General features: G+C 32.4%; 1 long non-coding RNA gene across 7 annotated transcripts; it reads left to right on the forward strand.

The window, feature by feature from the left end:
* The first annotated feature begins 2,174 nt into the window (after positions 1-2,174).
* On the forward strand, positions 2,175-5,841 carry LOC141623320 (uncharacterized). Of its 7 annotated transcripts, none has more exons than XR_012533305.1 (4): positions 2,175-2,662; positions 3,309-3,808; positions 5,309-5,381; positions 5,506-5,841. It is a non-coding gene; the product is annotated as an uncharacterized LOC141623320 (long non-coding RNA). The 7 variants fall into 7 exon arrangements; XR_012533304.1 differs by having other exon boundaries at positions 3,309-3,671; positions 3,744-5,381; XR_012533302.1 differs by having other exon boundaries at positions 3,309-5,381; positions 5,497-5,841.
* Positions 5,842-13,920: the final 8,079 nt, after the last annotated feature.

The following is a 13,920-nucleotide window of genomic DNA, read 5'->3' on the forward strand; positions in this document are numbered from 1 at the left end:
AATTTCATTTGTGATAAAATTAGAATATCTTATTAATATATCTATGTAAATTGAAAAATATATTATATATTATATATTAGTATATATTAGAGAATAGAGATATTTATTGTTGCAAAGTATGGCCCATTGTATATATAATATTGTGAAATCTAATTATAGAATAAATCATTTAGGCGGGAAAATTTTAGTAATCTCTTATTCTTTTAGTATAATGGGGATTACATTGTCATTCATTTAACTTTTTCCTACTCAAGTGTATTTACAACCATCCGATCTTTCTAGAATTAGATCCAGGCCATTAAAATGTAATGGACCTCCATATCTTTTCAGGAAATGGAGAGAAACCTTACCCTACAATAACAGTGTATTAGAAAGAAAATAGAGAGAAAGTAATGGAGAGGATCCAAATTAGTAGAACACTATTTTACCACATTGATAGTTCTATGTTTAAAGAATAAACAGAACTGAATGACTTCCAATTTTTCAATTCATGGAACTTTTCAATTCAGCAAACATCTTATCCAATAAAAAGAGTAAGGCCTTATTCTTTCTGGTTTTTTAGAGCTGAATTGGGCTGAGGTGAAGTGAATGGTGAAAGTGAACTTAATTGAGCTAAATGAATGAATGGAACCGAGTTGAATCGAATCAATCGAATCGAATAAAGTGTAAACTTTTCATTGATTAATAAAAGTTTGCGTTTTAAAAAAAACGAAAAAAAATAATAATAAAAGTTTGTGTTCTTTTAAAATAATAATAATAATAATAATAATCTTATTTATGAAAGCTGCGCGCATCCTTTTATAATAATAATAATAATAATAATAATAATGATAATAATAATAATAATAATAATAATAATAATAATAATAATAATAATAATAATAATAATAACAATAATAATAATAATAATAATAATAATAATAATAATAATAATAATAATAATAATTTAAATAATATAAATAATAATAATAATAATATTTTGGATCATATGAGAACAACCCTTAAGGTGAGAATGGTGAGAACACTTGCCAACCATTAGATCTAACGCCACAAAATCTAATATAGGAGTTGTGATTAACTCTATTATACAACCTATCACACCCAGTCAAACATAATTAACCACTTGACCGGCTTTGACCCGCCGGAAAAGTTAACGCCACCGGTCAAAAGGGGCCGACGGCGGCGGTTTGCTGTCGGTCAATGTCGGTGGTTTCCTGCCGGTTAACGGTAACCGGCCGTGGTACCTCAACGCGGCGGTTGGCGGCCAGAAGTCAAAGATGATCTATCATCAAGTCAAACCTCAAAAAGGTTGTTATTGAGATTTGAACCCATTACCTCTTGGTTAAGATGCACTTGCTATTACTACTATACCATATGCATCTTGTTGAACTTTTTGTATCTCTTGTTCTACATATCTATGTTAAGACCTGACTAAAAAAAATATGTACTTTTAATAACTCTTAAATGTAATTCTAACTTATATTCAATGTACCTTCAGTATAAAATCAATGCAATGCCCAGTTAGTTAAATGTACATGATAAAAATTGATCAAAATATCTTATGTACTTATGATAATTATTAATTGAACTTATAATTTACATAATTATTATAAAATTTATATTTATTATAGGTCATATTATTTTATTGAAAAATATATATACGTACAATATATTTATGTCAAAGATCTATTTTATTACCATTGGAGGTATATAATATTTTCTATATGATGTATATTTCAATTACTTTTCAAATACATATCATTAATTCGTTATGTGCATCCTAGATATATATATGTAGGATGTATATTGACCATATGATATAGGTACAGCTTATAATAACTATGGGTACATATCAAAGTATTTATGTTTATTTGAATTATTTATCAATCATCACTAGTAGAAAAAGTCCTATTGACATCGCCACAAAGACATCGGTTTTAGCTAAAATGATGTAAATATTATAAATAACATCGGTTCTTACAAAAACCGATGTAAATTGTGTATAGCTTTTTTCCCTTACATCGATTATTTTTAAAAAATGATGTACAAAAATATTTGTATCATCGGTTTTAACATAAACAATGTAAATTGGGTATTATACTATTATTAATATAACATCGATTTTAAATAACCGATGTAAAACTACTCGCATTAACTGCAAAAGATTAATAGAACAACTGCCTGCCCCTCATTTTCACACGACCCTTGACTTTATCGTCCACAATGCCCTTCATCTCTCACAAGTCACAATCCGCCGCCGCACAATTTCTCTTTACTTGCCTCGTTCTTCTCTGCTGTCTCCACCACCATCCGCCGCCGCACCGATTTCTCTTCCTCCTCCGCCGATTTCCGGCGGATTTGTTTGTATTTCTTACCAGATTTCCTTGTCTCTCTCTATTTTGTGCACTTGCATCATTCTTGTTTCTTCTTCCTTGGGCTAGGAACCTTGGAGGGGAATCACTAATCATCTTTAATGCAGTTGCAAGGCGATCTACATCCCAGGTTTTATCGCCTTATCATCTGAAAGCGTACTCTTGTTATTTTCGCGAAGAACGTTCATAATGTCGAGTTCGGTGTTCGTGTTGTCGGCTTATGGAAACGAGAGAATCATAGGAACAAGGGCGAGTTTTATGGCGTTGAAATGATCTTGGTTGATACACAAGTAAGTCCATCTTTTCTATACCAATTCTTTACATTCTAGATCATTGCTAATGCATATGAAAACTGAAATGCATACAACGTATACTGATATGATAATTAAGCTTGATTATGTGAACATTTTTTTGAAGTATTGTTCAATTCATGGTGCGATTTCCTGATAATGATAACAATAATTATGCTTCATTTTGTGTTCAACAGTATTTGAATTAAATTAGAAAGTATGCTTAGCATCAGAATTATTGGCCGGAGAAGTTAGGGGATCTTTGATTGAATTTTAATCCTCAAATTACAGTTTGTTTGAACCCAGATTAATGATGATAGTGAAGAGCAGTGAGTTTTGAGTGGGAGTGTGGGAGTTTGATTGTGACGAGCAGACCCGTGCAGTAAACATTATACTCCGTCCCAATCATTTGTTTGCCTTTGATTAAAATACCCCTCCGAAAGACTAAAAAAGACAAACAAATGATTGAGGTTATATCCAAGTTGTCGAAATGGTTTCCTGGTGTTGTGGGCTATATTCAAGTTTAATGATTTATTTTGTTACAGGTGTGATGATGAGTTGTTATTCAAAATGCTAATGCAAATTCTTATGGTGAAAATGTGAATATCGTATTGATATTGTGCTGTTGTTTTTGCATGCCTTGCAGCGTGCCCTCCTCAACAAGGAATTTGAAAGTTGCCATTGTCCACAATAAACTTTCATTACATCTGAAGGCTTGATCAATCGAAGCGAGGTACCGAATCCTAAAGTTAGTAGAGTTACACCGGCCCATCTTTTTCTTTCAATGTGTCTTCCTACGGATAATACCCGCTTTCCATTTATCTATCTCTGAATTGTATGCCTGACAGCTTATTAGTGTGCTGAATATGTTCTAGGATAGGGATATAGCGTATCTAATTATTTGCTGTTCATTTTCCTTACAATTTTTCGTAGAATTAATCCGAGTGCCAAAGCGTTGAGGCCAAGCTGCAATTTTTTTTTTTCATTCAAAATGTAGCTTGAAACTCAGGTGAGTTAAAGGTGTTCATCATGCTAATTGCCTAGCTGCTCTGCCAATATCTGATGTGTGCTTCCGCTACAGGTTTCTGATCTGATAAAAAGCCTCAGTACTGTAAATTATGCTTCTGATTCATTTAGTACCTACAGGTACTAAATTGTTGGGATGAATCTCAGGATTTTTTTTCACTATCTTGTTGCAATATGAACCTGTGTTAGGGGATTTTTGTCTTTTATGAGCTCTCCTGTTATCAAAAGAGTGGGTTTTATCTTTTTTTTTTCCCTCTTAATTATCTACTACTGATGTAATCCCATTGTTTTATGATTTTTTTTGGTTTGAAGCCATCTTAGGAGAAAAACGCATTATTTCACATTTTAGTGCTCTCATGGTGTCCTTTGTAGTTTTTGTATGCAGGCAATTTAGTCTTAAACTACGTATGTAGAGGAGCCAGGATTCTCTATAAGCTTTTTTCCTGGCTGTAATTATCTGGGACTTTGATCATCGGGTTTCTTATGACTAGAAATGTCCCTTGTAGATTATCCTGCTCTGTTGAATTATTTCCTGGGGTTTTATGGGTATATTTTGTGGCATAACTGCATAAGCAGTATAAAGCATTAGGCCTTTTGTAAATTGTATATTATGAATCGCCAAGTCGTACTTGTTACATTGGTTAATTTGGTTTTATGTGAAACCTTGTGTGTATGTTCACTTAAAGTGATTGTCAAAATGCAAAACCATTAAGAATGGGGAAGTGATCATTTGATTAGCTGCTTTACTTGGATTTGGAAGGCTAACTGGTTAGGTTTAACCGTTTAAGGGTAAGTGTTTTTCGACATTTGATGCTGTTATGTATTATAGTTCATTCTAGTTAAATTTAAGCTTATGTTATATTAAACTTACAATGCACTCTGTTACCTAACATACTGACCTTTATTCTCTCATATTTTGTTTCTGGTGGGAATGTTTATCTGTTGCATTGAGCAAATTTTGTTAACTGGTTGCAAACTTGCAATTTGATTGCATATGGCACAATCTTGTAAGAGCAAGTCTCTCTTGTGACGGATATGTCCGTCACAAGCTTGCGACGGGTCAAGTAATACCCATGTGGTTAGAAAAGACAAAACAGATTGCTACTCCCTAGGCATTCTGCTTTTGTCTTATCTACCTCACGTTGGTAATACTTGACCTGTCGCAAGCCTGCGACGGATATACCCGTCACAAATGAGAATTTGTGATCTTGTAAGGAGTGTGTATTTTTAGCTGCGAAAAGTCGAAAGATTCCTCCTAGTGGAAAATGGTCTTGTACTGTCAATACTAAATATGCATCTTAGAATTATGGCCCATTCAGTGGTCATTTGGCTTCTTGAATAAGATGAAGTCGTCTGATATTGATTAGTGCTTCCTGAGCTGCCGCAGAAATGTGGAACATTTATTTCCATTCTAAGATACGAAAAAAATGGTTATTTCAGTATCATAATATTCCTGGAATGTAATTATAGAATGCCGGACTATGATCGTGTACAAGCATTTGCTTTTTAATTTTATGTTTGGGTCTTACAGTTTCACAGTATGTATTATGCGACGTGACTCTGAGATTCTGGTTTGCTGCCTTTCTCCACTTTCACTTTGCGGTCTCTACCATGTCGTAGATTCCAGTTGATTGATGGATACCCAGGAGTTCAATGCTGATTTCATGACAGTTAAAGGAGCGAGAGAAGGCAAGTATGTTTTTCTTTGATCTTTGATTCCATTATGCTCGACTCTCATAATTGTTCAGTTTGTAATTGCTAAATTGACATTTGGCAATGAATTTTTTTTATAATTAAATATGACTTAGCTGTTTCAGTATTGCATGTTGGAATTAAAGTGGCAGTATGGACTATGGAGTCAAGGGTAGCGGAAAGTGTATGGCTGACTTACTGTCAAGGCGAGGAGGGCTTGAACTTTGGCTTTTGTCTGGATTAGCTCGTGCATATCAGCTCAAATATATGGAACAAACAAGGAGTATTACACTATTATATTAGTTTTTTAATTTTCATTTTGTATCTTACTATCAATATTGTCATTATTTAGTCAGAGGTATTCTACAGGTCTCTATTTATGTGTAAATCTAAGAATATTTATTTTCAAAACAATGTATATTTATACATTATGGGTTTTGGAAATGTAATTTTTTTTAATTGATTGAAGCTCTCATTTGAGGCGTTTTCCCCATTAAAAACGCCTCAAATGTATTTTTTTTAAATAATAAAAATACCTATTTACATCGTTTTAGTCAATAAATGATGTATCTTATTTACATCGGTTCTACACCAAAAACGATGTAAATTAGATGCTATTAACATCGGTTTTACTAAGAAACCGATGTAATTGAAACACAATTAACATCGGTTTTCACCTATAACCGATGTTAATTGTATACTATTTACATCGGTTCTAAAATCGATGTTAAGGTAAAAATACTAAATACGTCGCCCCCAGAAACATCGCCACAAAAGCGATGTAAATGGGGTAAAATAACCGATGTCAATGAGACTTTTTCTACTAGTGCATGTTTCAACAAATCATCAAGTACCTTTAATTTGTTTAGGAGGTACATTAAATATATCTACTACAGGTACATTAATTAACGATTATAGATACATATCATATTTATTTTAATTAATTATCTTGCAAGGATGAATAAATCATTTACATTTTATATATATGAGAGTTACATTAAATTTAGGGTTTTTTGGTAACTACTCCCAGCTATAAACGTTTTATTTATAATTGCTCCCTACTTAAATTTTTTTTTAAAAACTGCTACCTTAATATTTACTTTGATTAAACCTTGCTACAAAAATTCATTCTCAGCTACGAAAAGGATGCTTGTTTGCGACGGTCTTTGCTGAGGTCGTTGGATGGTCAAACGATAACGAAAATGAGAGTTCTTGGATGTCTTGGAATCCTGAGACTGCGAATTTTATGAATGTTGAAATAGGGGTGCTATGAGGTGATCCTAAATAGTGTTAAAGTGGTCTTGAATAGGGCCTGGTCTTGCACTCTGTTTTCGTGAAAACAGAGGCAGTTTCGTGGTGTTTTACGGGTCTAATTTGGGCACAATTTCCTGAAGTTTAGGATAGGTCTTCAGGTTAGTATGAAATTTGCAATCTCAGGAATCAAAAACATCCAAGAACTCGTATTTTGGTTATCGTTTGACCATCCAACGACCTCGGTAAAGACCATCGCAAATAAGCATCCTTTTTCGAAAAATGGGTACCTAAGAATGGATTTTTGTAACAAGTTTTAATCAAAGTAAATTTTAAGGTAGCAGTTTTTAAAATTTATTTAAGTAGGGAGCAATTACAAAAAACAAAACGTTTATAGCTAGGAGTAGTTACCAAAAAACCCTTAAATTTATAATATAAGTCCATATAATACTTATTAAAGGTACATATCATGTTTATTTTAATTAGTTATCAATTATGACTCGATTTTTTATTATGTACATTTTATTTATATAAGAGGTACATTAAATATATATTATTGGTACATATAATAAATATTAAAGTTACATACCATGTATATCTTAAGTAGTTACAAGGCATGTTTCAATAATTATTCAAGTACATTTTAATAATATAGAAGGTACATGGAATATATAATAACTGTGTTGTGAAATAAGACAAGAGATAATTATAAAGAAAAGTTAGAGAGAAGAAAAGAGAGACAGAACCGTATATTATTCCATTATGAGAGGGTATATATACAAATACAATGAGGGTAGAGTTCCATAAGATAATACACTTTAGAATATTCTAAGATATGGACATCCAAATAATATTATATTATAATATTTCATAACACTCCCCCTTGGATGTCCATCACTGAAGAAGATGCCTCGTTAAAAACCTTCCTCGAAAAACCCCGTGGGAAAAACACTAGTGAAGAAAAAGAGTACACTAATGTTCAAACACGCATAACAAGCTGCCTCGGTAAAACCTTTCAATGGAAAACCCAGTGGGACAAAACCATGGCTAAGGAAAAAGAGTGCAGCGCGTGCTACTCCCCCCTAATGATTGCATAACTTGATGTATCTTGAAATGATCCATGCTTTGACATAACTTCTCAATCGTTGAAGTAGTACCCATTGTGGTTGATAAACTTGAATCTTCGATCAATAGAAATCCATGACAACTTCGATATCATATTTCTTTGAGAACTCACAATCTGGATATAGTCATTTCATAATAACTTTTGGATCTTCATTTCAATTAATACTTCCGCAATAATGATATAGTTTCTCCCCAATAAACGATATAATATTATATGTCTAAAATAAGGATTTTTTGTGAAACACTACTTAAAAAAAAAACTCTTTGCAAAACACTACCTTTAACAAAAAAGTTTGTAAAACACAACCTTTAAAAACAAAAAAGTTGCTAAACACTATTTTTAGGCCGGAGTTAACCAAATTAATAAAAATCCGGTGAGGACTCGCCATTAATTACGCTATCAGTGCACCATAAAAATTAATTACTTTATCATGTGTGAATGGGTGATGTTCAAACTCTTGCCTCCATTTTATTTGACTTCATAATTTTAGATCTGAAATTACCTTAAACAATCCCAAATTTTTACATGTTAGAAACATTCTTCCTTGATTTTTTTTTCATCGTGAAAGTTCTTAAGGCAACAGGGATGTCACAACGACATTTAAAAAGCGGTGTTGACGAAGATTTTGAATTGTCACTTGACATTGTGGAAAAACGAAGGGGGCTATTTTGAAAAATTGAGGCAGGGAAGTGGTGAAGTGGGAGACAGTGAGATAAATAGGGAGGGGGCTTTTGCTGGGGGGATTAATTGGGGGGAAAACAAAAAAACATAAAAAGTCAAACAAACATGGCATGTGCGAGCTATTATGACACCGGAAATGAATTAAGCTGACGGAATCCGGCCAAAAATTAGTGTTTCGCAACTTTTTGGTTTTTAGAGGTTTTGTTTTACAAACTTTTTTTTTAAGGGTAGTGTTTCGCAAAGAGTTTTTTTTAAAGGTTGTGGTTCACAAAAAATTCAATAAGTAATTGTCATCTCCATAAATCATAATAATCATGATCATAGCCTAATAATGCGCTTATAGTGCTACCTCGTTAAAAACCTTGCTAGGAAAAACCCGTTGGGACAAAAACCCTAGTCGAAGGGAAAAAGAGTGTAGCCATCATTCCTTAATCATTGTCTTAAGGAGAATGAATTCGATAATTAATGAATAAATCATCCAATTTCTTTGAGCTATTTTCTTTGCTAAACCACATATATGTATGAATTGACATTCTCATTGTAGACTTTAAATACGTTATTTTCCAAGCGTTATGCTACTTCTGGACCATAAGCTAATTTCACATGTTTAGCAAGAAGCTCATTTAAATCTGAATTCTCAAATGCTCAAACTTCAGGTTGAGACAATAACTTTTCGAATAAACTCTATAGGAGTTTTGATGTTCCATTTTGGAATTAATCACGATATCTTTCAGTCGTATTGTAGAGGTTTATATATTTCATCAAGAGTTTTCAATAACTCAATTGATCAACCACTAAAAATTAATGATCATTTATAAGAGGCTCCTATAAGGAGTTATCCTCAAAGGAGTAGATCATAATATATTTCTCCTTTCCAACATTATCCATTCAAAATTATATTATGAAATATGTGCATGCATATGATATGGAACTAAGTTCTAAATAACATATCCTAACAAATATGCAATAATAATAATGTAAATATTAAAACTAATATGCAATGATGAATCTACTCTCTATATGCACATGATGATGACTAAAAATGCAAACTGTACAATTTTCTTTTCCAATATTCATAATTTGGATTGACTTCAGGTCAATAAGTGGACATCTAGTCCATGACCTCATTTATAATCATTGATTATATGTCGACAATCAAAATTGACTTATATAAGATTCTCATTATCGAGTCCATAAAATATCGCTCGCAAATGTATGTCGGTTCCAAAAATATATCGATATAATTTTATCACCTCTTGCTGATATCAGTACATTTTAATGATATCTGAATCTGAATATGTATGTGGTACCATTATATTCATTTAAGCCATGTATTATCCTTCAAATATCGTGTCACTTCAGAGACACTTCAAATATAGCAATTATATGTCATACCAACTTCTTGAACTTGCTATTTCACATTTATTTATTGGAACCGTCAATTCATCTTGACTTTCCTTATACTACACTTCATGTGTACTTGTATTATTTTCTGGTAAAACATTTTGTTATATCAAATTTAAAAACCTCTATTTAATGAATTTAACGTATAACCTTCTCTAAACTTTTGGTTTAGTATGGGATCAATTTTGTTTTTACCAGCTTTAACTCACTTTTCTCCCCCTAAGGTGGTAAAAACTACAACCAATGTATAGTCTAAATATTTATCATAACCACCTTAGATCTCAATTTCTCATATCATCGATGAGAATTTATATGGGCATTTTTTCACAATAACAAAATATTTCGGGGAGAAACATATAATGTAATAGGACTTTAAATATGTTGAATCACAATGCCGAATTCAAAAGATCAATGATTTCATATAAAAATCAGAATGTGATTTTTAATCACGGGAACTACTCGGAAAAATCATTATGTGAATACAAGTCACACAATATAGTGTCAATTCATACACGAACATTAAAGTTTTTTATCCAATATCGAGTAGCTTAGATCTCCAACATCATATATACTCAATCGCAGTGTAGTGTCTTGTCTTTAATAAAATTTCTACACGAGAGAATTTCAGCACTTATCTTTTCTTGAAGTTAAACTCAATGTTTATCAAAACGGGTATAGTAAGCACCCGGATGGTTTTAATTTGTCACATCTGAATCATTACATGTCAACTTTCTTAGTTTGTCAAAATTACACGACAATCTTTAATAAGAATGAGATGTATCTTAATAATTTCACTTATCACATGCCATAGTTTAGTTGACTATATTCATCATGCTAATCTTCTAGCAATACTTGTATTAGTAAATCTCATTAAAATTTTATATCTGGCTAGATAAATGATGTGACATCTGATATAGGACACAATAAGTGTCTCATATGTGTAAGCAAGACTCGTCAATATTCAATAGGGAATATATTACTCTTTGAGTATTTTCATATGACAAACAATTATAATCGTCAACATATACAATGATGACATACTCATGCTTATCACAACGCATGTTTCAATGTGCCATATATCATGATAATACATGTAAGTTTATCATAATTCAACTTACAAATCAATTATTCCCTTTAAGGATCAGAGATGATTCAACAACTGTCAAATTAGTTGCATTTTTCGACCATTTACTTCACAATATATTATATGTTGGTCACATTATCACTCTTATTTCAAATTTAAAGTAATGCCCACTTCTGGTGGGAATACCAGTGTTTTAAACTAAACACATAACTCATGAAAATATCCATGTCCTCATACTTAACCACTGCTAGTGGTATACTTTTATACTTTTTTTAGATCATTAAAGTTTAGATCATTAAAGCAATGTCCTATTATTCTCGAGAAAAATGACCTGTAATCAAATTTATTATGTAATGTGTTATTAGGTTTACTTACCTATTATTAGACTCCTCTAATGGTGAACTAATTAACTTCTTAATTATATGTTCTTTAGATCTAGTGCATGCATAACAAAATAAAAGATTTATAAGGAAAAACAATGTCCCTTACATTGTTATATGGTTCGAAATATAGGGCACAAGTAAGGACACCTTCCTTCACTTGTTCTTGAGCTTAATGTGATGGATGATCCTCCAAGATCCCTAGTATAGAAATCCTCCTTAGATTGCACCCAAGACTTACCCTTAAACTAGTATACTAATTAACTAGATTATTATACTAGTACCCTTAAAATGATTCTAATATTATTACTATTACTACACTAGTAATGTTATTGTGATATTAGAATGGATGAACAAATGCTTGTGAATCTCAAAAAACTTATTTGAGAAAACTAGAGAGAAGGATGAGAGTTTTGCATGTAGATGTGAATGAATGAGTAAGTAGTGAAATGAGAACAAAATTCTCATAAAGAGAAGGAGGGAGAACCAGTGGGGTTAAGGGGAAGGTACCAAAAATTGGCATCTTACTTTTCCTTTTTGTCTTCTCAAAATATTAGGTGTGTAAGCTAGTATGCAATATCTATGATGATGTTTCATTTATCACATAAAATAATGTCATCCTCACACCCATAATACTCCCTCCATTCGGTCCATATGTCATAAAATGGACTACCATTTTATTTTGTCAATTTGTCATTTGTCTCTCAATATGTCACATGTAGTCTTTTACATGTTATTAATTAATTTAATGCATATTTATCACATAAATATCATTTTACAAATTAATTAAATTACATACAACAAATTGACTAGTGATACTCGATCATAAAATAAAATGGGTCATATAATTATAATTCACAACATCTTGTAATTATAATTAAGCATTCATTCTTATCTCTATTGTTTCTCAAACAATAAGCAATTTTAGTAATAAAGCATTTTTATTACTAAAATAAATCTTATTTAATCCCATTACAATAAGATATCAAAATTCTCTCTCACAAGTAAATTGTTCATTTTTAAGGAATTGATTACCTTGTATCGTCATACAATTAATCAATTTATCCATTAAGGGAATTGTCCTTTAGGTGTGACCTTAAGGGATCAACTGACCACCACCGTCACACGACAGTAATGTCAAATTCTAGTCAGCCAATCATTACAATTAATGACGATCAGATGATTATATAATAAATCATCCCTCACGTATTCTTAATATGTGATTTAGTTATGACATTAAATCATGTGATCGCACTATTGTTGAGGACACAGTTTCCAACAATCTCCCACTTGTCCGAGACAAGTGTGCGTCACCAATTCTCTTGTCCTATTACAATCTCCCACTCAATGCAAGGTGTCTTGCAGGTGCAAGGTGTCTTGCAGGTCGTACTTACATTTGATCATATCTTGAGTGGTTTTCTCGATCTGGAGAGTAACTGTCTGACCGGAATTATCTATCATAGATACCTTCCGAGCGTGGCCACGCATTTCCAGTTAACTAATCCTCGAGTGGCCTTGAGATTTCAAACAACCCTGACAAGGGGTGGACAATTCCTATCGCCCTATTCCCTTCGTTTAGCCACAGTCCATCATAACCCAAAATATACCCAGTTTGACCTCATTTACGAAATCGTAGAGTATAAATCAAAGCTAATCAGACGTTGTGCCAACTTGGGCGAATAGTCTTTAGTCAAAAGAATTGACTCATAAGAATACTATAGTAGCTCTTGCCACGACAAGGCTTTATGAATTACCAGAACTCTATAAGCGGTCACTGCCCGACAGAGTGTCTCATACAGTCTGCCTATGTGATCGACTTGTCATCCCATATGACTCTATGGCACTTGAACTTGCCATCAATCGCATCACACTCTAGTCACTTCGAGACGTCACCTCATATAAGTAACTAGGGCGAATACCATGTCAATCCAGTTCACTTTAATGGGGTTCAATTTGTCTCTACAACCCATTTGGATTTAACAAGGTAATGGGTGAGTTTAATGAAACTCTAACGATAAATGCAATTATCACATATGAATAGTCAATACACTATTACAACTTCATATCTTATAATCTTTAGTGTATTATTAACACTAGTTAAAATGCAATAAAAGCTTAGAAAACAGATATACCCTATATCCATATATTCCAACTTTGTCAATTGCTATTTCCTTCCATTTAATGTCATCTCTTATGACATGAATTTATCCAAGTATATGTCTAGACTTCTTAATAGACTTGGGCTCTTTAATTTGAAATATGCTCCCACTGTTATCGCATAACTTGTGACAAAATCATTTGTAGAGGGATTCACCCTTAATCCCTACATTGACGATTTTATCACAATTTACTTAGATTCCTTTTGTAGAATTTGCAATGCACGAAACTAAAACACTTTTCTTAGTTTCTTACTCCTTAGTCAACAAAGAAACCTAGGATTTTGACAAATCCCTTTTGGAAACTAAAGTTTGTGCAACCCTTCAGCACTTAACTTAGTTTGTCATCCAAACATATGAACAACTCTTCAATTGTCCTTTAAGACTTTCACAAGACCATCTTGTGAATTAACTTGTTATTGACTTATCATGCTTCTAGCATATGGTTCATCACAGCA

Source organism: Silene latifolia, chromosome X (genome assembly GCF_048544455.1).
Source record: "Silene latifolia isolate original U9 population chromosome X, ASM4854445v1, whole genome shotgun sequence".
Lineage (NCBI taxonomy): Eukaryota > Viridiplantae > Streptophyta > Magnoliopsida > Caryophyllales > Caryophyllaceae > Silene > Silene latifolia.